This window comes from Periplaneta americana, chromosome 15 (assembly GCF_040183065.1).
Source record: "Periplaneta americana isolate PAMFEO1 chromosome 15, P.americana_PAMFEO1_priV1, whole genome shotgun sequence".
In the NCBI taxonomy this organism is placed as follows: Eukaryota; Metazoa; Arthropoda; class Insecta; order Blattodea; family Blattidae; genus Periplaneta; species Periplaneta americana.
Genome location: NC_091131.1, coordinates 18,338,457 through 18,364,605, shown reverse-complemented (window position 1 = coordinate 18,364,605; position 26,149 = coordinate 18,338,457). Strand labels below are relative to the sequence as shown.

Below are 26,149 nucleotides of genomic sequence, written 5' to 3'. Positions count from 1 at the left end.
TTTAAACATTGAATATACGTGTCGGTGTATTCATGTGAGCTTTCACACACAGGTCATAACTATAATTAAAATATGATTTGAAAGGAAAGCTGAATCATTTAGTTTTAAATTATCGACCTAATTAGCATTTAAAATTTCTTCAAACTCATCGATTGTATCAGGTTCCTCACACATTAATTCAGTTTATATTTGTAGTGCGTCATCATAGAAATAATTTTACCATATGTGGCCGAATGTAAATCTAGAACAGCGATGTCAAGGTCAAGAGCACGTGGACGGTTCTGTATGTGATCAAGTGCTCACTGGTTGCAATGCAGGTAGTAGCAGAGAATAAGAAGGGGTGAGCAAAGTGAAGTCTATTGGTCTGTCACTGCAAGATGAATTAAACTATTTTTAAATAGTAGATAACGTGTTACATTCATACAAGACAACAAGAAATCAGAACGTGTTTTGTAGAGTGTACCTCTCTAATAAATACAAAGAATTATAAACTAGTAGGCTACAATAAATTATATATATAGCTTCTCCTTAACTTACATATTTTCATATAGCAGCTAGAATATGATTAATTTTTATACAGAGTGATTTATATAGAACTGACACATTTCTTTCTTTAATTATTCCGTTGGAAATTCATTCAATGACCCAATTTTAGCACCAAATCAAGCAGAATGTTCTGGAGTTTCGATTTCTTGTCACTAGATGCGCAGATGTTTATGTTTTATTCCTATTGTTGGCAGCCTAAAGCCATATAGGGTTACGGTTGTTCATTAGCTACAGGAACCAGATAAGGATAAAAGATTGAATTATTGTCGTTGGTTTCAGACGTTCATTGTGCAAAATCCTGCATATTGTCCATCACATGGTTCATAGATGAAGCATGGTTCTATTTATCGGGTTATGTGAACTCACAGAACTCACGCCATTGGGCCATCGAAAATCCACATGTCATCCATGAAGCACCTATGCACCCGGTTAAAATCGGAGTTTGGTGCGCAATATCCGCACAGAAAATAGTGGGGCCAATTTTTTTTAACCAGACTGTGAACACTGCAGAGTACCGGAGTTTGTTGAGCAACTGGACGTTGTAGAGCTGAGTCAAGGATATTTTCAGCAAGATGGCGCTACATGTCATACATCAAATGAATACATGGAACTAATTGCAAGTTTCTTTGACGACCGAATAATTTCCAGGAACCTGTGGCCACCGAGATCTCCGGATTTGACAACGCCGGACTTCTTTCTATGGGGTTACTTAAAAGACAGGGTTTACGCCACAAGTCCCCAGACATTGGACGATCTGAAGCACAACATCACACAGGAGATTCGAGCTATTGACAACAGAGTCCTCCAACGAGTGGTCAGTAACATGGAACGACGTGTTGTGTTGTGCCTTATGCAGGATGGAGGACATTTTTAACATTTGCTCTAGAGGTAAAGAATCTCCCAAAATTCCTCTACATTTTAGGTATAATAAGTTGTCGCTAGCACAATTCGTTTTGAAACAATTAATGAAAGAAATGTGTCAGTTCTATATAAATCACTCTGTATAATTATCTAATAATCCAACTAGTTTAAAACACTGTTTTCCTGTTTTAAACTTACCAATACAAAAATGAAAGAAATTACAGGACATTGTGCATACGGAAAAATGAAATAATAGGATTGCAACAAATAATAAACATAGTATATTTTTTTAACTTAGAGGTTTTAGATCAACCATGGGGAAAATGGCTCCGAAGGGCCAGTGTACTCAAAGCCGCCTTACCTCACTCCACCGACCCTCTCCTCCGCCTGGTGCTTCTCTAGACATGCTTCATTCAGTGGCGTGTATGGCTTCGATCTCGGGACGTCAGTTTCAGGAAGAGCGGCAGAAAGAATTTTTTGTTACTTACAAAAAGAAGAAAGTCTGTTGCTTAATATGCGGGTTTAAAATTGCGCATATAAAACGCTTCAATATTAAACGCCACTTTGGTCGGAAGCATAAAGCTAACTTCGGTGATCTTACAAGTAATTATTTACAATTTTTAAAACTATTTTCGTCATATTTGTGAAAAGATACAAAACAAGATATGTTTATGGTATTTTCAGGATTTAGATACTTATTATTTTATTAAGTATGTGGAACTGAACTTATTTAAAACTTTGAGTGCATATTTTTTTTCTTCAATTTAATGAAATGAGCCCCAACCCCACTCATTTCAGTCTCAGGCAGACCACAATTTTACCAAGTCCTTATTTTATTTAGTTTCTTTATTATCAATTTTTATTTGGTTAAACTATTAATTTGCAAACTTATATGATTATTTATTCATTTGATTTATTTATATTTATGAATTTGTTTGTTTAGTTATGTATATCCTAGTTTTGATTAAGTAATTGATTTATCTTTTTATTTATCTGCTTATACATTATTCATGTACTTATTTATTTGTTGATTAATCATGTGGCACATTTTTTTATATATAATTTATTTCAAGAAATAGTCTGCCCAGGCATCCTGGGTTGCCAAAAACACAGAATAACACACATATATATGAATAGTAATGATTACAGTAAGATAGATGAGCCAAATTTAAATGTGAACTAGGAGCTTAAGTTTAAGAAATAATAAATTTGTACATATATTTGTAACAATCACACACTAACGAATAGAAAAGGGGGGGGGGTATTATGATATTCCGTATAAATGATTTTTCAGAATTGCCACAGACCCTTTAATGGTTGAAGTAATTATTTTTGGAATGATGTCATGGATTCCAAATGTTTTGATAGTGTTTACAGTTGATCGTGGGATGGTGCCCCTCGCTCCGATTATTAAACCATGTACTTCCCAGGTGCCTTCCATCTGATATTTTTCTCGAAAATACGGAATAGTAGGCTCATAAATTTGTTGTTTTTCTTTGTTGACCTCGGATGGTTGGGTCTGGCTCATCTCAAATCTAACAGTTGGGTCCAGTATAAAGCCTTTACTATTAGTCTTGTCTAGAGCCACGATGTCCGCTCTTCTAATTCCGCCGCCTTCAGACGCAACGCAGTGCACCTCTTCATGGACCTCGAAGGATTGTTTTTTTATATATAATACTAGTGGCTTGTGCAGCAAATGCTGCGAACTAAGTTCATTAGACGTTCAAATAAACATTTTTCAGATTTATTTTCAATGAAGAATACAAGATATTCTGAAAGTTATTTTCTTCCATAATAATGTAACATACTCCCTCTGAATGGTTTTTTTTTATGCCGAATACTTTTTCTTGAACCTATACACCTTCAGTTTTTAAGTTCGAACGTGAAAACGCAAGTACCAATGTCAGGACGATCAGTCGGTTTTTCATGTGGGAGTAAAACAGTAGCTGATTCAGGTCATTGTGGATTGTAGGTGATAGTAAAAAAAAATATCAGTTTGCTATGCTTTCCAACAATAGACATAGCATCTTGGTATAGCTGCTGCATGTTTCGTGAACTACCTTGAAATGTAGAGAGTAGAATCATTTTATCCTGCTAAGAGATCTTACTGAAATGATCGGGAGACTACAAAATCTTGTAGGCCTCTTATTTTATCATTAAGTAATACCTTTCGGTCCTTCCTTAGGAACTCTAATTTTTGCGCTCTCTTGAGCCAATACTGAAGAGAATCAAGCGTATAAAAATATCTACACCACACCGCCATTAAATATATGAAAAAGACCCAACCCCACTTGATTAATAACTATAAAATTATTTGATTTTTAATAACAATATTACTATCTTACGTAAGTTGTATAGTTTTCAGTAACATTCTATATAGCCGCCACTCAGTAAACTATAGAAATCAAGATCTAATTTAAGATATTCTCTACATCTACTTATATTGTATAACACCAAAACGTTTCACTTTCATATCAATATAGCATTAATATGTTTAATTAATGAAAAATAGTCACAGCATGGCATTAGCCATAATAATATTTCATTTCTAATTGTAATAATTTCATCAAACCACCTCAAGTTTTGTAGTTTTTAATATCCAATACACAGCTGTACTCAGAAAATTACACATCACAGAATCAGACCTGTAAATTATTTTAGCAAGTCGTGAAGTTTTTAATAACCAATTTATTTGAGCTCTAAATATGTCAGCATTCTTGCAAATCATGCCCTTCGTGTAATATTGTTTACTGTAGTGTGTGTTTTGTTTTAATCTGAAATGCAACACGGCCGACTTGATGCTCGCTTCGCTTCTCCTGAATGCAAATAGCTAGTTCTCAAAACTGACGACAGATGGATTTTGGAAAATAGGAAAATTGTGTAGGAAAATTGACATTTCACTGAAAACTACTATTTTTCCGAAAAACTTTGGGTTCCAAACTTCAAAATGAGGGGCCATTTATTAAAATCCGTTCAGCCGTTTTCCCGTAATTTCCATTACCAGTTCAAATTATATATATATATATATATATATATATATATATATATATATATATATATATATATATTGTTTTCATTTTTTTTTCTTTATTTTGTTTTGTTTTTTTTTGTTTGTTTTTTGTAGTTTTTGTTTGTTTTTTTTTCCTCTCTCCAGTCATTTACCATCACAAAGATATGAGATATCACAATACAATGCATTAATTAACAATCAAAACAGAAAAATAAGATCACAGAACAATCCATCTTTTCTAAATTACTTACAATATTGCATTGAAAGAAGAAGATTACATTTCAGAAAGAGAAAACAATAATAACAGGGTCACCAATTAAATTGAACACCTCGCTTATAACATTTATGCAATAGAGGATTGTAAACCTAAGTGGATTAGATGGGCATAGTATGTTCAAACTATTTCGCCTTACTCACATATTATTGAGGAAATTGCCATAAAGTTTTTTCCCGTGTTTTTTATTATAGGCTTTGTACCTCGAACGTTTTAGAATTTCCATAAATTCTTCCATTTCCATTTCCCTGTTGTAGTCTATTATTAGGAATACTACATTGCTAATGATCCAAATCACAGCATTATTTTTTTGAGATGGTAAATAATGAAAGTCAGGTTGCGTAATCATGCTAGGTTGTATAGATGTATATGGTGTGTTAAGCCATATACTTATTATATGTTGGATTTTGTACCAGATTTCCTTAACTTTGTTACATTCAGTTAGACGATGGGTAACAGTATCTATCTGGGCACATATAGAGCATAGCATAGTTTGTGATCTTTTGATTTTATATAATCGGAGGTTCGTTGGATATATATCATGAAAAGCTTTAAACCAAGATGTTTTTAGTTTTGCAGGAATCAATTTATTTGTAATATTGGTCCACACTCTATTCCAATTAACCTGGGGTAGTAAGACATTATTCTCATAGGTTTATCGAACGGGGAAGCGTTACAAACCATTTCGAGATACAGTTGGTATATTAACCTTGTTGATATTTGGTTACCATAGTTTGTGAGTTGTAAACTATTAATACTTTTTAGTATTTGATGTACATAATCAAAGTCTGTATCATTTTTGGTACCTGACTGAAGGGCGTTTTGGAAGAATGTAAACATTTTAGCTGCTATATTATCCATCCGTTGTTGTTTTAGGTAACGGGATACTAATAAGGAAGCACATTTAGTTGGAATATTATAAAATTTAATCCTCCTCCTTCTCTTCTCTTAATGGCTGTTGAAAGTGGCACCCTAAATATGGCCCCTTTCCAGAGATACCACGTGATTGCTGCTTGTAATTGTCTGGAGTAGTTCATGGGAATTGGTATGACTTGAGCCACATACCATAGGAGAGACAATATATAAGTATTAAGGATTAAGATTCTGTTGTTTAGACAGTTTTCTCGCGGGTAAGATGTTTGAAGTTTTCCCTTGATCTTTGCTACTATGGGATTCCAATTCAGATCTTGAATTTTATTCCAGTTCGATGAATATATGACACCAAGAATCTTTACCTCGTATGTTGTGAGAAGTGGAGGACAGTGGGGTGGATTTTCCCATTTCCCTAATGGTAGAACACGTGATTCAGAAATATTTATATTTAAACCCGAATCTTCTTCAAATTTTTGTAGTATTTGCCACATTCTAGGTATTTCTAAGTCATTATATAGTAATATGTTTACATCAGCATATGACAGTGTCGTTAGACGTGAATTTTGCAAATTTAATCCTGTTAGACTTTGGTGGAGATATTCCAGTCAAGGATTAAGTGTAATTACAAAGAGGGACATGGATAAAGGACAGCCTTGTCGAACTGAACGGTTTATAGCTATCGGTTTGGAATAATGTCCATTAATTTGTAAGGTTGATGAGATATTGGTATAGAAAATTGTTACCTTTTTTATAAAATTAGTATCAAATCCATATCGTTGAAGTGTATGAAATAGGAAATCATGCCGAATTTTGTCGAATGCTTTTAAGAAATCTATGGAGATTAAGAGGCCCTTGTGTTCCAATTTAGAATGGTATGCTAACAGGTCTCTAATGGCATATATCTCCAAAGAGATTGCATATAAATCACTAGTACGTCCAGTAATGGAATATGGTGCTGCATGTTGGGATCCTTACAGATTAGAACATATTAAGACACTGGAAAAGATTCAAAAACGGGCTCTTAAGTGTTGTCGGAAAAATTCACCATTAAAATGGGACACACTCACGGACAGGAGAACGCGAATTCGATTATGCGCACTGTTCAAAACATACAGAGGTGAGCCTGCCTGGAAAGAAATAAAAAATAGGTTGCAGCCGCCAAATTACTCTTCAAGGAACGACCACTCATATAAATTGAGGGAAAGAAGGCAGAGGACGGACACTGGAAAGTTTTCTTTTCTCAATCGTACTATAAGGGACTGGAATGCTTTACCTGCAGACTTACTAAAGGCTTTACCAACAACCAAAAATGTATTTAAAAATAGGCTTAAGGACCTTACTAATAGACGGTAATTATACACAGTACTTAAAGGGTGTAAACGATATGTTGTTATTGAAGTGTTGTATCAGTGAAGAATTATGTTGTGTCAGTGAAGTGTGTTGTATCAGTGAAGAAGTATGTCGTGTCAGTGAAGTGTGCTGTGTAAGTGAAACGTGTTCCTGTCAGTGAAGCGTATAGGTTATAGTGGCAGTGCAAAGTATTTGAACAGTGAAATGTTTTTGAAGTGTTAGTGAAATCAGGATAGAATCAGTGAAATGTGTCGTAGTTCCATTGCAGTGAGTGAGTTGACAGCGAAATGAGTGTAATGTTGAAAGGTACTTGTGCAGATATGAACATATACTCGTGAGATTTAGTTCGATCTTAGTTTTAAGATACAAACTAGAATATTTCAAATGTTATTTTAAGTGATCGTTTCATTTAATTTAGTATATTCCCTGTTGTTGTTATTATTATTATTATTATTATTATTATTATTATTAGTATTAATTATTAGTATTATCATTATTGTATTTTTAATTAATAAGTTTATTATTGTCATTATTGAGTGTAATTAGTTACCACTGCCACCGGGTATATACCCATTGCAGTGTGAATAAATACATACATACATACGCATTTGTAGCATCAAAGATTGATCTTGTTTTAACTCCAGCAAATTGAGTTTCATGTATGATATCTTGCAGTATTGATTTAAGACGATTATTAACAATTCGGGCTAAGATTTTATAGTCAGTATTTAGTAGGGTAATCGGCCTACAGTGTTCAGCTGTTTTGGGATGTGGAATCTTTTTTATCAATACCATTATATTAGGCCTACTTGATGCGTTCCCTTTCCAAGAAAGATTTTCAGAAGTAACTGCAATGGACATGGAGATGTGTCTGTTCAATAACCCATTTGTATTTGATGTTACCCAAGCATCAGAGCCACTATAGATATGCAAAAGAGCACGCCACTAAAGTGTTTAGGAAAAAATGGATTACCTACCAGAGGAGAGCAATTCCCTAATATGCGCACATTTTCAATGCGTATGGTATCTATGTTTGGCTCAACTTACTGTTGTGAGCTGTTTTTCTTTTCAAAATGAATATGACCAAAAGTATCTCCAGGTCTAGGATCACAGACATGCATTTAGTTTCAGTATTACGGTTGAGTTGTTCTATTTTAGAGCCAAATATATACTTTTTAGTTAATAACAAGAAATTTCGAGGGTAAAAAAAAAAATGAAAACCAGCAGTATAGGTCTACAGTATTATTTCGTTTTATTCATATCTCATATATTTTGTTTAGTATGTTTTAAAGTTAAATGACAGTGGAGCTTAGTTTTACTTTCTTTAATATTTTTAAAAAGAAACAATTGATTTTGTTGATCATTATATTGTGTTTAATATCTTTTCAAGTTAAATGACAATAGAGCTTAGTTACTTTATTAGTTTTAAAAAGAAACAATTTATTATGTTGAGCATTGTATCTTTTAATATATTGTGCAGTTAAATGACAATGGAGCTTTGGTTTTTTCTTTATTGTTTTTTAAAAAAGGAATACTTTATTATGTCGACCACAAGGCAGTTCAAGAATTTTTTGTGCACATGAAAAAGCAATAGTTATACAATTGAAAAATATAAAATTTGCCTAATGATAGTAGGTGGCCGTCATAATTATTGTATGATACGTGTACTTCCTATAAACAAAATACTGTAAAGATTTTGAAACAAGAAATAACAGCGGAGAAATTACTGATGCGCAAGTTGTGTCGAATCCACCACTGCACTTGACTTAGCAAAACAACTGCGTTACCCCTCGCCTGTCAATCAAACGAATGTGGGGTGAGTAGGAACGTTCCCTCCCTACTTTGCTTATAGTCCCCATAGCTGTTTTAGATAATGGCGCCTACCTAATTAAATGCTAAGTAACTTGTTACATACTTAATAATGTACTTATTATATGAACAGCACATTTCTAGAAACAAATTTAAATTCCTGAATTCTTGTCTAAAGTGTTTCTTCTTGTATTACCCGACACCAACCTTCGTATGTCCAGCGAAATTATGTTTCCTGCAGCATGATGTAGCATAGCACGCATATTATCTTAGATAATCTTGGTATTAGTCTTGGTTTTGTGAGGTTCATAAGTGAGGAAAATTGCTTACTGCCGAATATAGAAATAATTTGCGCCGCAAATATTCGTACCGTGGATATATTTCCAGACAAAGCGAACTTCCAACTTGACTCTGTTCACACAATTCAAAGAACCTGGAGAGAACTTTTCCTCGGTTTAACCAAAAGACATCACAATGGTAAGGACCACAGTCAAACTGAAAATTTTTTATACAGAATTCATAAGGAGTCTACGCTATTAGCATTCATACTTTTTGTACTTTAATCTGTAAAATTAAATGCAATGCCGCGAAGAAGAACCTCTACAGTACATCTAAACATACATTTATTACTATTTAATCTCAATAAAACAATAACATTTCAATATATTATTATGTATATCAATTAATAATTTCACCCGTTTCACATTACTTCTCTGTGTAACTAAACGTTTTCCATATATATCAGACAAAGAACGTTTGTGCGAGATAGTGCGTATTTGCTTGCTTTCCGCACAAAACCAATACGCGGTAAGTGTGAAATACCACATTCAGTATTCCCAACGTAACACACATAACAATTTCCCTCTTCTTACCGCTTAAGCGCGTCATTCCTTTTAATGCTTTAGGCTTTTAACATATTATTTTTAGAGACGTTTAACATAGTAATAATTATAAATTGGAAACTTACCACTGCAATTTCACCTAAATTGCACTGTTAATTATTGTTTTTAAATATTTGCAAAAATTAAGTAAACTCTACAACACCACAAAAGTTACTGGATTTGTAATGCAAGTAACATTAAGGAAGCCGTGAAAAAATCAACAAGATTCCAGATGCCGATGTTATTACTGAAAAATAAATCATTACATAACCTTACCGTTTGTTTTAAGTTCGCATTCATAGACTGGGGGAAAAAAAGACAGACGTATATCACGGCCTGCTGGAATATAGTAAACACAGAAAACATTTTATAGCAACAATGTTGAAGATAGATATTTTAGTTTTTAAAAGTTGCCGTCATTGAACAGAAACGAAGATGGAGATTTCATTGCAACTAATTAGAAATTCCTCTTTCAGGTATGTAATAAACGATCTTCGCACAACATAATGTACGATACACGAGCGGTATGTTTGTTTTCATGTTCTCGGAAATTAAAAAAGCTCAACTACGTTTCGCTTTTTCAATCTTTTCCTCGAACATGAAAACATCAACATACCGCTCTTGTAACGTATATTACTATTTCGTCTCTTTCACTCATAAAAAGTCGGGAGTCCAGTCAGCCTAAAACTTACTGAACGACTTCTTCCTCAATGTGTAATGTACAACCCTTGTTCCTGCATGCCATAACACGTGCTCTCCACAGAGCATACGGGCGATAAGGCACGCTTGCGCTCTCGTTGACGTCACTGATGTAGAACATTTTGACCCCTGTCCTTTCACACTGCAATACTTGCGTAACAGTGGCATTGTAATTACGTCCATTCATTTGTCTGTAGGCCTGTTGGTTAAATCAACATTGCAAATTATCTTATTGAAATTTTCCAGTGAAAACATACTTTACATTAAAATACTAATGAATACGGTCGCTAATAACTTCTTTTAAGAGTACACTGAATCTCTGTGTTTAGCTCTATTTTTCTCGGTTCTTAGTTTTTGTACTTTTGACCGTGTTCAAAACCTCCTTTCACAAATGTTGAACAATCTGCATGCATTTTTTTCCATGTATCCCTCAATCTATATTGCATGAAAGTTGGCATGTATATCTTACAAGGAGAGGACACACTCTGTATATCACCGAATTAAATAAGATTTTGTGACATGAAAGTACAAGACGTACTGTTTAAAGTCATACCTGGTATGGGTGGCCAATGACCCCTCGTTTTCTAAATATTGGCTATTGTTTGTGACATAATTCCGTTAAGTGTCTAATAGGAAAAAATTAGCCTGTGTAACGGCGTAGCTCATATGGTTGGATGCTGAGTTGTCATCCAGGCAACGTGAGTTCTAATCCTAATTCCTTCTCATTTTTTAAAGCTTGATAATATTATTATTATTATTACTTTTTGTTCTTTTTTACTTTTTTATTCACTTTCATTTGTTAGTTCCCATATTCAAAGCCATGTTGAAATATGCGTGGTATGCATCAAAATTGATAAACGAATGAGAAGTGTTTGTGAATGTGAATATCTGAATAATTTCGAGGGAAAAATTGTTCCGGAGCCGGGTATCGAACCCGGGACCTTTGGTTTAACGTACCAACGCTCTACCACTGAGCTACTCGGGAACTCTAACCGACACCGATCCAATTATTCCCTCTATATCCACAGACCTCAAAGTGGGCTGACAACCGTCAAGCAACCAACTTCGAGTGCACACTAACTCCGTGTGACTTAAATTGTGGTTTTCTGTTAACGAACAGTGACGTGTATTATGCAAACCAAGATTTCAGGTATAACTCCCTGTAAAGTTGATTTCAATAATTTCGAGGGAAAAATTGTTCCGGAGCCGGGTATCGAACCCGGGACCTTTGGTTTAACGTACCAACGCTCTACCACTGAGCTACTCGGGAACTCTAACCGACACCGATCCAATTTTTCCCTCTATATCCACAGACCTCAAAGTGGGCTGACAACCGTCAAGCAACCAACTTCGAGTGCACACTAACTCCGTGTGACTTAAATTGTGGTTTTCTGTTAACGAACAGTGACGTGTATTATGCAAATCAAGATTTCAGGTATAACTCCCTGTAAAGTTGATTTGAATAATTTCGAGGGAAAAATTGTTCCGGAGCCGGGTATCGAACCCGGGATCTTTGGTTTAACGTACCAACGCTCTACCACTGAGCTACTCGGGAACTCTAACCGACACCGATCCAATTTTTCCCTCTATATCCACAGACCTCAAAGTGGGCTGACAACCGTCAAGCAACCAACTTCGAGTGCACACTAACTCCGTGTGACTTAAATTGTGGTTTTCTGTTAGCGAACAGTGACGTGTATTATGCAAATCAAGATTTCAGGTATAACTCCCTGTAAAGTTGATTTGAATAATTTCGAGGGAAAAATTGTTCCGGAGCCGGGTATCGAACCCGGGATCTTTGGTTTAACGTACCAACGCTCTACCACTGAGCTACTCGGGAACTCTAACCGACACCGATCCAATTTTTCCCTCTATATCCACAGACCTCAAAGTGGGCTGACAACCGTCAAGCAACCAACTTCGAGTGCACACTAACTCCGTGTGACTTAAATTGTGGTTTTCTGTTAGCGAACAGTGACGTGTATTATGCAAATCAAGATTTCAGGTATAACTCCCTGTAAAGTTGATTTGAATAATTTCGAGGGAAAAATTGTTCCGGAGCCGGGTATCGAACCCGGGATCTTTGGTTTAACGTACCAACGCTCTACCACTGAGCTACTCGGGAACTCTAACCGACACCGATCCAATTTTTCCCTCTATATCCACAGACCTCAAAGTGGGCTGACAACCGTCAAGCAACCAACTTCGAGTGCACACTAACTCCGTGTGACTTAAATTGTGGTTTTCTGTTAACGAACAGTGACGTGTATTATGCAAATCAAGATTTCAGGTATAACTCCCTGTAAAGTTGATTTGAATAATTTCGAGGGAAAAATTGTTCAGTGGTAGAGCGTTGGTACGTTAAACCAAAGGTCCCGAGTTCGATACCCGGCTCCGGAACAATTTTTCCCTCGAAATTATTCAAATCAACTTTACAGGGAGTTATACCTGAAATCTTGATTTGCAATGTGAATATCTGTTTCGCAGTAGAAGTGCGGTAAAATGTGTGTAACTGTGGTCAGCCTTCTTTCATTTGCTGTGCATGGTGCAGGAAATATGTATGTTTTGTGTGTTTTTATGACATTTATCATAATGAATCGGGTACAAAATGAAGTGGAATAGCTGCTACAGACACCAGTGACACATCTTACCTGCCTACATGAGCAATATTTCATGTTTATCCTTTACAATACAATGTTAGTTAATTATAATTTGTTTAAAACATGATGAAGCGTTCAATACATTGTGAAATATTATATATGTAAATAGATAACTGTGATCACAACATTAATCATTATTAACAGAAAAAAAATATAGGACCAGTTAAGATTCGAACTTAAGTTGTCTGGATAACTCAGTTACACAGTATAATGCTTCCCTATTAGACACCTAACGGAAGTATGTCACAAACAATAGCCAATATTTTCAAAACGAGGGGTCATTGGCCACCCATACCAGGTATTATTGTAAACAGTACTTCTTGTACTTTTATCTCACACAATCTTATTCCATTCGGTGATATATAGAGCGTGTCCTCTCCTTGTTAGTAGAAATTCGAATGGATATTCCAAAACAATTTGTACACTCTTGGCAATTTTTATTTTCGCATTTGAGCTATAGTAATGTGAACGTTTTTAGACAAAACTAATACGCAGCTTAAAATCTCCGTACCAATTATTATTAACGACTAGGTGTAGGATTTTGATGACCTATAAATCATGAAAAAATGTCCTAAAAACAATGCATTTATGACCTAAAAATCTTAAAAAAAATGCCCGTAAACTTACCTAATTGGCTTAGTAGGAAAAGAGGTTTTGTACTACTTAATATTTAGACTAGTAATAAAATTAAATTCTAGTACGAACATTTAAGTAGTCCTATATATAATTTTACATATTTTTTCTAAGTAGTACACTTTAATTAATTATTTCACCTCATGTAGTTCCATGTAGTTCACCACAAGGCCACTCTTATCCGGAACTAGCAGGTATAGAGGAATCTACGTTGAAGGGGTGGTTGGACTGATCCATTACATGGGGTGCACTACGTTAAAATGACAGTTTGTGTACAAAACGATTAAAATATTGGGAAATTCTCAATAAGCAGAACATAGGGCCCGACCTTAAACGACACAACGAAACAAGACACAGTTTTGCCTGACTCAATTCCCCCAACTCGAGACAAATTCTATTTTACCGACGTCACTCCTATTGACGTCATGAAAGCCATCCGACGCATTAATACGAAAGCTCAAGGGCCAGACAACATCAGCATATTACTCATACAGAAAATACAAGAGATAGTAATACCTACAATTGCACACATATTCAATAGTTCCTTAATCACTCCAACTTTCCCTAAAATATGGAAGCAAGCTTTCGTTCTTCCTCTTCCAAAAGTCAAAGTTTCCACCGACCCGAACGACTATAGACCAATCAGTATCCTGCCAGCCATATCAAAAGCACTGGAAAGAATCGTACACAGACAAATTACTAACTACATGAACGAACACAAACTATTCGACGAGTATCAGTCAGGTTTCAGAGCTGGACACAACACAAGCACTGCTCTACTTAAAGTGACCGAAGACATTCGTGAAGCAATCGACTCTAATAAAGTAACAATACTAACACTTCTTGACCTTAGCAAAGCTTTCAACTCTGTAAATTTTGACCTGCTCACCCTTAAATTGAGAAATCTGCATTTGTCAGAGACTTCTGTGAGTTGGTTCGAATCCTACTTACGGGAAAGACAACAATGTGTTGTATCCGGGAATCGAAGCTCTTCCTGGCTTAACATAACATCAGGTATACCACAGGGTTCGGTACTCGGACCATTGTTGTTCACAATTTATGTCAATGATATTACATCTCATGTAAGGCATTGTAACTATCACTTGTATGCTGACGACCTTCAATGCTACATCTCTTCCCGCTTAGATCGAATAAATGACGCTATAGATAAATTGAACGAAGACATTGACTCGATTGTGACATGGACAAAGAAATTCCATCTTAATATCAATCCTGGAAAGACACAAGCAATTATATTAGGAAACAAACGGCAAACCGACGCTGTAAAGCACCTCGACATTTCCCCCGTTAAAGTAAGTACAGTGAATATCCTTTTCAGTTCTTCGGTAAAAAATCTTGGCATTCACATGGATAATAATCTCAACTGGGACATGCAAATCACAGAAACCTGCAGAAAAGCATATTCTATTATCCATGTGCTAAAAAGGATAAATGTTCATCTTCCCTCTTGCTTAAAAAAGTCCCTTGTGCAGACGCTTGTATTTCCCTATTTTGACTATGCTGACATTTTACTGACTGACCTTTCCAGCGACAACAAAACGAAACTTCAACGTGCTCATAACTTGTGTGTACGTTTTGTAAGCAATGTTCGTAAATATGATCATATTACCCCATCCCTGGAAACAATAGGTTGGCTTAAACTAGATAAGAGAAGAAATTTACATTCACTTCTCCTTCTCTTCGAAATCTTGAACTCTTCTATTCCTTCGTACCCGTCGTCTCGCTTCACTTACCTTTCTTCCCACCACAATCTGATCACACGCTCTCGCCATGAAACAATACTAACAATACCATCCCATCGCACCTCCTCATACTCATCCTCTTTCACAATAGCCCTGCCAAGACTCTGGAATTCACTACCAGTTAGCATCAGGGACTGTCGAAATAAAATTGAATTCAAACGCAAACTTACTGGGCACTTGGTCAGTGATTGAGACTCGTTCAGACATGGTTTCTTTAAATACTTCTCTTAATCTATGACAAAATATTTCAATATCCGGTAATTTCATTACTATAGATTTTTGTTATTGTAGGTTTAATTTTTAATTCAGTAAATACAAAAATATTCTTTTTTCTTAACTTCTATGATAAAATGTCTAGCTTTCATTAATCAGGTAATCTTGTCGTACTTTAATTTTTATTGTAATTGTAATTGTACATTTAATGTTAATTGTAATTTTATTGTTCATATTATAGTTGTAATCCCCTGGTAGAGGGGCAGAGAAGGCCTGACGGCCTTATCTCTACCAGGTTAAATAAATAAATACTAAATACTAAATATAAGCTCCCCCACCACCCCTTCCACTTTTCCCCTACTAGCTCATCAGACACACTACGTGATAGGCAAGTGTTATGTCGAATGCACATTTCATGTGGGTGGGGATAACTTACCCTACTGGCGTTCGCTATATTGCGATTTATCCAAAATATTATACAAAATAATGGGTATTAATGGACAAAATATGTAGAGAAAATATCAAGGGAAATAAACATTATTTTTACATTAATAATGGGGATTTATGGCCAAAATTAAATGAAAATGCCTAAAAAGTGACCGAATAAAACAAAATGAGTTGAAACAGGCAAAAATGCAAAAAAAAAAAAATGCCCTAACAAATATGTCTTAAAACACTTCATTTATAGCATAACATATAAATATTAAAGCAGCTATTTTTCTGGCTTACTAGAAAAAAGATGCAATTTCATCAAAATCCTAGCCCTATTAATGCCAGTGTGTTAAATATAGTAATAAATATTTAGTTTCAAAGAATAATTTTTATTACATGAAGAGATTAAATGCAATTTTCTTTAGTTATTTAACGACACTGTATCAACTACTAGGCTATTTAGCGTAGATACAATTAGTGATGGCAAAATAGTATTTAGCGAAATGAGGCGCAGGATTACCTGACATTCGCCTTACGGTTGGGGAAAACTTCGGAAAAAACCCAACCGGGTAAAGAGCCCAAGCGGGAATCGAACGCACGCCCAAGCGCCTCTGCCGGCTGTGTTACGCCGGTGGCTCTGAAAAGCAATTGAAATTAATTAATTTATTAAACACTTTTAGAAATGTGGCCTACAAAATATTTAGGAAGTCACCGGAAATTTCTAGCTATACAATTTTTACATCAAATAATACTGTATGTGTGCAAAAAAAAAAAAATAAATAAATAACAACTGAAGGTGCAACACCATAAAATTTTCAAACTTCATTTCGGAGACTCTTAAAACATAAGTGCAATTCTATTATAGCCTATCTTTGGTTAAACATTCTTGCTGAGGTTTATTACCACAACTTTCTTTCCATTTTTCTCACCACAGCATTAACATTTCAAGAGCTTGAGTCTTGCATTATTAACATTACTTTTTATTACTTGTTATATGTTTCATTGAATTATGGTAATCACTTAATTTTAACCCTTGTTTTCTCGGTTTTTAATATATGGCGCTTGGCCCACTATACCTCTAAATAGTATATAGTTTAGTAAAGATTGACGTATCAATTAGTTTCATTGTGCATACTTTTTATTACTTGCTATATGTTTCATTGAATTATAGTAATCACTTAATTATTACCCTTGTTTTTTCAATTTAATATATGGCGCTTGGCCCACTATAGCTCTGAATAGTATAGTTTAGTGAAGATTGACGTATCAATTAGTTTCATTGTGCATACTTTTTATTACTTGCTATATGTTTCATTGAATTATAGTAATCACTTAATTGTAACCCTTGTTTTTTCAATTTAATATATGTCGCTTGGCCCACTATAGCTCTGAATAATATAGTTTAGTGAAGATTGACGTATCAATTAGTTTCATTATGCATACTTTTTATTACTTGCTATATGTTTCATTGAATTATGGTAATCACTTAATTTTAACCCTTGTTATGTCCGTTTTTAATATTATGGCGCTTGACTCACTGTGGCTCTGAATACCTTAGTTTAATGAAGACTGACATGTCATTTGTTTCAATGTGCATACTTTATACAGTGCTTTTCTTTCACACTGTGTCCAGTGTACGGCAGCTCGCACGTCAGCCACAGCAGCTGGGACTCCCGCCGAGACAGTTCTAATATCCCCGCTACCGCTTCACGTCGTCATAGTTGCAGTTGCAATTACAATGATAATAAGCACATACCTGATCATGAGAGATGTTGGAAATGTTGTCGTTCTCCATACATACATTTCTGGCATTTTCTCAGGAAATTTTCATTCACACTCGATAGTTCAGTATTCGAATTTGAGTCAATTTCTCTCCTGATATTTTCTTTTAGTCCTTCTAATGTATGGGGGTTTGTTGTATATACTTTATTTTTCAAGTCCCCCCCGTAGATAATAATATAATTATATAATTTATCCTCATGTTATGTGTGTGATATTCATAAACCCAAAAGTCTACTTTGTAGAATATACGCTGCAGAAAACTCTGTAACAATTTCATGCAAATTGATTCGGTAGTTCCAGAGAAAAATGCTCGTAAGTGTGGAAAACCTTAACTTACGGAAAACTGAATTAAAAAAGAGGAGATGTAAGAATTACTTGTGCCACTATATTTAAAGGTATCATTTAAAGTGCTTGTGTGTAGAGATCTCCCCCCCCCCACATGTGTATAAACATATCGTTTTAAAGAGCAAGTTGTGTACTTATTAAAACTAACTTACTTGCAAATGGCTTTTAAGGAACCCGAAGGTTCATTGCCGCCCTCACATAAGCCCGCCATTGGTCCCTATCCTGTGCAAGATTAATCCAGTCTCTATCATCATATCCCACCTCCCTCAAATCCATTTTAATATTATCCTCCCATCTACGTCTCGGCCTCCCTAAAGGTCTTTTTCCCTCCGGTCTCCCAATTAACACTCTATATGCATTTCTGGATTCCCCATACTTGCTACATGCCCTGCCCATCTCAAACGTCTGGATTTAATGTTGCTAATTATGTCAGGTGAAGAATACAATGCGTGCAGTTCTGCATTGTGTAACTTTCTCCATTCTCCTGTAACTTCATCCCGCTTAGCCCCAAATATTTTCCTAAGCACCTTATTCTCAAAAACCTTAACCTATGTTCCTCTCTCAGAGTGAGAGTCCAAGTTTCACAACCATACAGAAAAACCGGTAATGTAACTGTTTTATAAATTCTAACTTTCAGATTTTTTGACAGCGGACTATATGATAAAAGCTTGTCAACCGAATTATAACACGCATTTCCCATATTTATTCTGCGTTTAATTTTCCTGACAAAATTTATTTATTTATTTATTTATTTATTTATTTATTTATTTATTTATTTATTTATTTATTTATTTATTTATGCGAATGATAGGTACATAGATAACTAATCTTTTACCTGGCATAAAACACAAAATAAAAAATCGAATTTTTCACCCCTAATGACTATCCATTGCCCTCAAGGTCTACTGCTAACTAGAGATGGGCGATAGTCACTTACGATAGTACTATCAACTATTGGTCCTACTATCGATAGTCCTACTCATTACAGTTTTTTTTTTGTTTAAATTGGTTATAAATTGAATATATATCTGAATTTATTTCTAAACGCGTACTGAATTTATTTCTAAACACGCACTGAACTATTAATTTAATAGTATATATGGAATTGAATTTGAATTAACGGCATATACCCTACCAATAACACAACATTATAATCTGTCCTTAAAGATTCTACATTAGCTGTCATTGTAATGTTTTTTAACATGTCTTCCGAGGTTTTCCCCAGCCGTGGGACTGAAACCGGATGGTCTATGGTGAGTCCTCGGCATCACTTCATTTCACCCCTTTGATTTGATTACCTGGTTGGGTTTTTCCGAGGTTTTCCCCAACCAAAAGACAAATGCCGGGTAATCTTTTGGCGAATCCTCGAACCTCACCTCATCTCACTACATCTCGCCAAAATATTGTAAAAAATTGGACAAAATTGTAAAAATTGTAGAAAATTACTAAATTGTAAAACTGTAAAAATTGTAAAATATTGTAAAAATCTGTAAAAATTGTAATTGTAATATTGTAAAATGTTGACTTGTTCCACATCTTAAAGCTTCATTGCTCATGTAAGAACTATGCAATATAATGAGTGAATGAATGAGTGAATGAATGAGTGAATGAATGAATAAGTGAATGAATGGGTGAATGAATGAATGAGTGAATGAATGAGTGAATGAATGAATGAATGAATGAATGAATGAGTGAATGGGTGAATGAATGAATGAGTGAATGAATGAGTGAGTGAATGAATGAGTGAATGAATGAGTTAATGAATGAATGAATGAATGAGTTAATGAATGAGTGAATGAATGAATGAATGAATGAATGAATGAATGAATGAATGAATGAATGAATGAAAAGTTTCCCATTAAAATTAGGGTTTTCACTTTGTTGGAATGCAGATAATTTCGCCTTTCATTGATTAAGTTTGTAGATTTGGATAACAGTCTTTTCAAGGGAATTGAAAATCCCAATGAACACAGACACTTCCTGACCAAATTACTTAGTTGTGGGTGAATTGAGTATGATAAAGGGAATGGATAAGTGGAAACAAAATACTGGAACTTCTTAGTTAAATATGAAAAATACCGAGTGTGTGCCTGAAATTTGCGTAGTATTAAATAGGTATTTAATGTAAAAATTATACTTGATAGTAAGGTTGAGTTCATAAATTATAACTGTATATAACTATCTTCCATAATGTCTCAACTCTCATTATTAAGGAATCTTTCCCGGGCCTGCTCTGTCATCTATGCGAGATATATAGAACGACTTTTTTCTACTCATGATTGCAAAGTGAAGAATTGTGTGAGTCGTTTGTTTACGATTCAAAAGAACACTTTTAATCACAGACTGGGATGAGTTCAGAACAAACCGTGAATGAAGCGTTACAAACTATTCGTAATGTCTGATTGAATCGCTGTAAAAGAATCGTATTACTCAACTCCAGTTTGAAACCCTTACAATATTATGAATAATCTTTCCATTTTTCGATACTATCGATAGTTGCCACAACTATCGTTAGTATTGGAAAATTGGACTATCGATAGTTGAAGTCATAACTATCAATAATACTGTCGACTATCACTCATCTCTATTGCAAACTCATATCTTGGCACTGCTAAGAACTCCCAGTTTCCAAACGATGTAATCGAAAACACAGGAGAAGAAGAAGAAGAAGAAGAAGAAGAAGAAGAAGAAGAAGAAGAAAAGAAGAAGAGGCCTGGCCTGCTGCATTGCCAATTCTGCCTGGCCTCAACCTTCCTAGAGACAGCCATGCTTATGGGCAAGTTTCTGTCACTTTTTTTTCACTAAATTATGGATTGTTCAGTCACGTGGTTGTTGAGCGTTACGATATTTCAGTAGAAATATAGCACGACACTTTTTACACGATTTCTTTATGTTATACATATTATCAATTAATATTCACTGTTCTAATTTGTACTACATTGCCACGCACTAAACTGAATTGCTCGGAAATTGAAGTTAGCTGTATACTAACGCAATAAACGTGATGTCCCTTTAGTCTGTGTTACCTGCCCACAACACGCAATGCAGAGTCTTCCCACTCTCGATTCAGGGAAATGAATACACTTTCCCCCTCAATCGCATTTGATTTATAATAGTAAATATGTCCGACGACAGTTACCTGAATTGAATGTTTCCTGATAAAATCTCTCTATAATAATATAATGTTTATTCTTAACTTGTTATGTTACATAGAAAACTCTGACATGTTGACAAAAAGTAATTTTGTTAAACGAAAATTAAGTAAAGTAATATTGCTAATATAAAAAATATAATGTGACTTAAATGAAATGAAATTAAATGATATGAAATGACTGGAGAATACGAGAGAGATTGTGAACACATTAAGAGAGAATGAAATAGGATTTTAAGCGAAAATTTTGATTGATTTTAATTTTTCCAAATGATTATTTCGTTTTAAAATTTATAATGGTACCTATATCACATACGACCATACAAAAATTACATCCATTTTAATATTTCGATTTAGTGAAGAAAGGTGTGTGACTTTAATTGTTCCCCAATTTTTCATAAATGCACGGATTTTGAATGGAAAATTATGTATTATTTATTTTTTCAATTAATTTTCTTATTTTTTCTCTTTAAAATGGTATAGGTGTATCATATATAATTATTAAGGTTCGTATAAAGTAGCTGTATCAGGATAGGCAGCCGTGCATTTTGTTTACAAACATTAACTAGTTGTCGCCTACAGTCTGTCCTATCGGCTGTACTGTCCATTCACTGATGTCTTAGCTAGAGGCTGTGGAGTACTCTTCCCAGCAGGTAGAGTTTTAGCTAGTGGAAGGGGACAGTGTTTACTTAGTCCGAAGCAAGTCAAAGTCCTATCCTATAGGGTAAACATTGGTAATTTCGAGGCAGTGGTTAATTCGTGATACTTTTTCTTTGCTCTTTCGTGAACTAACCAATGGTGTTATGAGATTCAAATTTCCGCCAAGGGATTGCATATGTTGTCCGGTTTCCAGAAACATACATCTACGCTTTATGTGACTATTGTAGCTGCTTCAGTGAGCTTTTATGTTTGGAGAGAGCAATTTAACGTCGACTTCTCAAGTGTACAAATTTTGTGGATGTTTGTAATTACATTACAGGCTTATTACTAAAGGTAAGCATATGATATTTGGTACAATGATTTATTATATCTTAATTAAATTTTAGGAAATGTTTTTGGAATTTTAGATACAGCTGTAGTCGCCATATAAGCTTAGGTTTACTCATAGAAATCTTAGCTGTTTGAGGCGAAATTTTGTTGAGCATTAAGTGTTACATTTTATAATATTTTAAAAATTGTATTACAATACCAATTTTAGAAATCTGAAGATATGAAGTGATAACAAAAAAGAAAAGGGGGATGTAATGAGTTCAGTGTAGCTTCTGTTTGATTTGTTATTATGCTAAGTGCTAGATGACTTACTTGCAAGAATTGTGACAGAAGATAAAACATGGCTCCGCCATTTTGGACCGTAGACAGAGGCAGACAATGGAGTGACATCATGAAAATTCACCAAAGAAATAGAAATTCAAAAGTGCACCTTCGGCAGGAAAAGTTATGGCTACTGTGTTTTTCGATTCAGAAGGACTCTTGCTTGTGGATATCATGCCACACGGAATCACCATTAATTCTGATTCGTATGTGGCAACTCTCAAGAAACTTCAAGCACGACTGAGTCGTGTTCGACGACATCGGGAGAAGCAGGATGTTCTGCTACTGCACGACAACGCACAGCCATATGTCAGTCACAAGACTACAGACCAGATCAGAAAATTCGGATAGACAACACTGAAACCTCCGCCTCACAGTCCTGAACTGGCACCGTGCGATTAGACTACTCTCTCTTTTGGTAAACTGAAGGATCCCTTCGCGGAACGAGGTTAGAAGATGATTCCCTTGTGCACGCTGCTAAAGAGTGGCTCAGACGTGTTGGTCCAGACTTTTACCGTGCTGGTCTACATACCCTCTTTCCTAGGTCACGTAAGGCAGTTGAAAGAGAAGGGGATTATGAGGAAAAGTGACATTTTGTTCCTAAAGGATGTATCTACATTCTGTGAAAATAGCAAAGCTGTAGGATAAAAATATAATTTTTAAATAAACGTTATGCATTACTTTTGGAGTTACTCTAGTAATATAGGCTATAGTAAAGTCCGTAATAAAAGTGTTCACTCTTTCAGGGCAAAGAAGATCCCTTTTCAATTTAAATTTTTACTTTGATTTCATTCTTATTATGTGTTAATATGTATTTCTATGTTTTCTTACTATGAATATTAGACGGAATTACTACATATTTTTGAAGTCTTGTAACAATAAATTATAATTTCATTTGACTTTAACGAATTTTTCCACAATTCTTCTACCCTCACGAAATTATCAACGTAATATCACGAAATTATCAAGGTTATCACGAAATAACCAACCTTTCAGCTTAAGTTGTAAAAATGGTTTTTGGCACTTGTTCAAGAACGTGTCCAATGTTTTGTGTCTCCAGATTTGTGCAGCAAATTGTCGTCTTTTAGATGAAAAAATCGAAATAAGGATATATTTACACATTTGCATTTTAAATTAATTTTCATGAAATTATCACGAAATTACCAATGTTTACCCTATACCTATACGAGTAAAGCCTATCCTGATACAGCTACTTTATCCGAACCTTAATTATTATACTAAAATTACATCGACATATCGAATGCCTTTTTTTTTGTCGTAGTTATCAGTTGAAGATTTTCCCAGAAGAGAGAGATTTAGTTCATTTAATTTAGAAAAAAATATCTGAAAATAGGATAATGCTAGTAATTATGCTTCGTCAACAATGAGTGATGCAAAATCAGAAAATTATGTTCACTTACAAACAGTAAAACGCTGTGTCTTAATTGAAATACCCTTTCTATTATTTTAACCATGGAAAACAAGCTAATTTCAGTATGAAGCAAAAGTTATGTGTATTCATTGCCAATTTCATGACACAATATGGAAAATAATCCGTTATTTAACGGTCGACCTTTAATAAAATCAATTAGCTTTACAGCGCTATGGAGCACAGTTTTAAATTCTGGTGGCATTCCTTTGGGGGGCAGCACTTCCCTATGTACGAAACAATGCAAACAATTCATAGCTGGAGCTATTTTCTTCACCTTTGAAAAAACCCACTGTGCCTGCCTGTAATGGCGCAAGCTCCATCCGTACAGAAGCCACACTTTTTCCCCACTGGATCCCTTTGTCTCTTATGTAATTATTGAGAGAGTGAAATATTTCTTCTCCAGTTGTTCGGGTTGACAAAGTTCTAAACTTCATGTATGTCGTCACCATGTGCATATTTAAAGTAGCATATTAACTGTGCGTCATTTGTAACATCAGTAGTTTCGTCTATTTGTAACGCATAATAATGACTCTTCTTAACTCTTTCGATTAACAGAGATTCCACGACCCCTGACATACTGTTAATTCTGCGACTGACAATGTCATTTGAAAAAGGAATCAAATCAATACATTTTAGTAACTTGTCAAACATAGTGTTCACCACACCTTTTATTCCTGGAAGAAGTACATTTTCCCCGATAGAATGAGATTTCTCTGTTTCGGCTATGCGCAAACTTACGAGGGAGGATATTTCCATTGCCTTGCTATTAATAAAACACATGACCGAAACTTTATCTTTCCCATAATTTGGTGTTTCTAAGTGTCGCTGGAAAAATTCTGTTGGTTCATTTTTTACGTTATAATGCTTTATTTATAAACTAGCTGTACCCGTGCGCTCCGCTGGACCCGTTAGAAATAAATATAAAGTAATTATATAATTAAAATAGGACGATTGATCCAGGGAACATTCGTGTTTGATAGAAGGATAAATCGTTTAATATGTTACTTAATTTAAATTGTATTAAAATAATTAAAATGGGGTCATTTTGGTCCAGAGAACAATCATTTGGTGCAATGACAATTCCTTTAACGTTTCTTAATTGTTATCACATGCAACCATAGTTTAATGGAGATTGACATATAATTTAGTTTTAATGTGTATACTTTATATTACTTGCTATATGTTTCAGAAGTTACTGTAATAACATTGTAGAATTATGTCCACCTAGAGAAACTACACTTTCCAATGGTGAAATAATAATTAAACAATTAATTAGCTTCCGATATTACTTCATACAAACACAGAAACATTCTCTTAGGCTATGTTAATAGCTTTAGATTATTGTTGTCCAAGGCCCCTTATAGACGAAGTCATTTGTTTTTATTTCAGTACAGCGCCTTAGATGGCGTTGTTATTGTAATTTTAAAACCCATTTATCTCATTAAATATCAGTCCTATCAAAATTTTGTATAGAATAACACTTATCGGAAATTAATTTTTAAAGAATATTTTTGTTATGTAATATTTTTCATGAAAGTCAATAATCGAGATATTTCGATTTATTTAATTCAGGCCCCCTTATAACCTTCCTTTTATATAATGTATTTTGAATCCCATATAGCCTAAAATCTAAGTCACAACGAACTTAATTTATATTCCAATTTTCATATAAATCGGTTCAGCCATTATCGCGTGAAAAGGTAACAAACATCCTGACAGGCAGACAGACAGACATACAAACAAAAATGTCAAAAGAGCGATTTTCGGTTTCAGGATAGTTAATTATACATGTTAACACCATTATTTGTGGAAAATCGAAAATTACCAGAAAAATTTTGGCTACAGATTTATTATTAGTATAGATGTCGGAGTTTTACAGATTTTATGCACTCGTTCGACAACACTTCATAACACAAAACACACTGTGATTTCTGTTCACTTTTATCACCGTACCAAGCAAATCCTAATTTCGAATACGAACTATTATATTTCCTACTGTATTTTTTTGAACTGTTTGCTTCAAATTTAATAGTAGACTATCACACTTACTCGCCGTTACAACACACGTTTCACAGTTAGAATTAGTGTCGCCTGTATCACTTGCTTTTCATTTCAAAGTGCCTG

At 34.6% G+C, this 26,149-nt stretch overlaps 1 protein-coding gene across 1 annotated transcript in view; it reads right to left on the bottom strand.

Annotated features, from left to right (window-relative positions):
- The window catches only part of LOC138715608 (acyl-CoA Delta(11) desaturase-like), an 84,343-nt gene that overhangs the window by 40,872 nt on the left and 17,322 nt on the right, over positions 1-26,149 (bottom strand). The window lies entirely within an intron of this gene.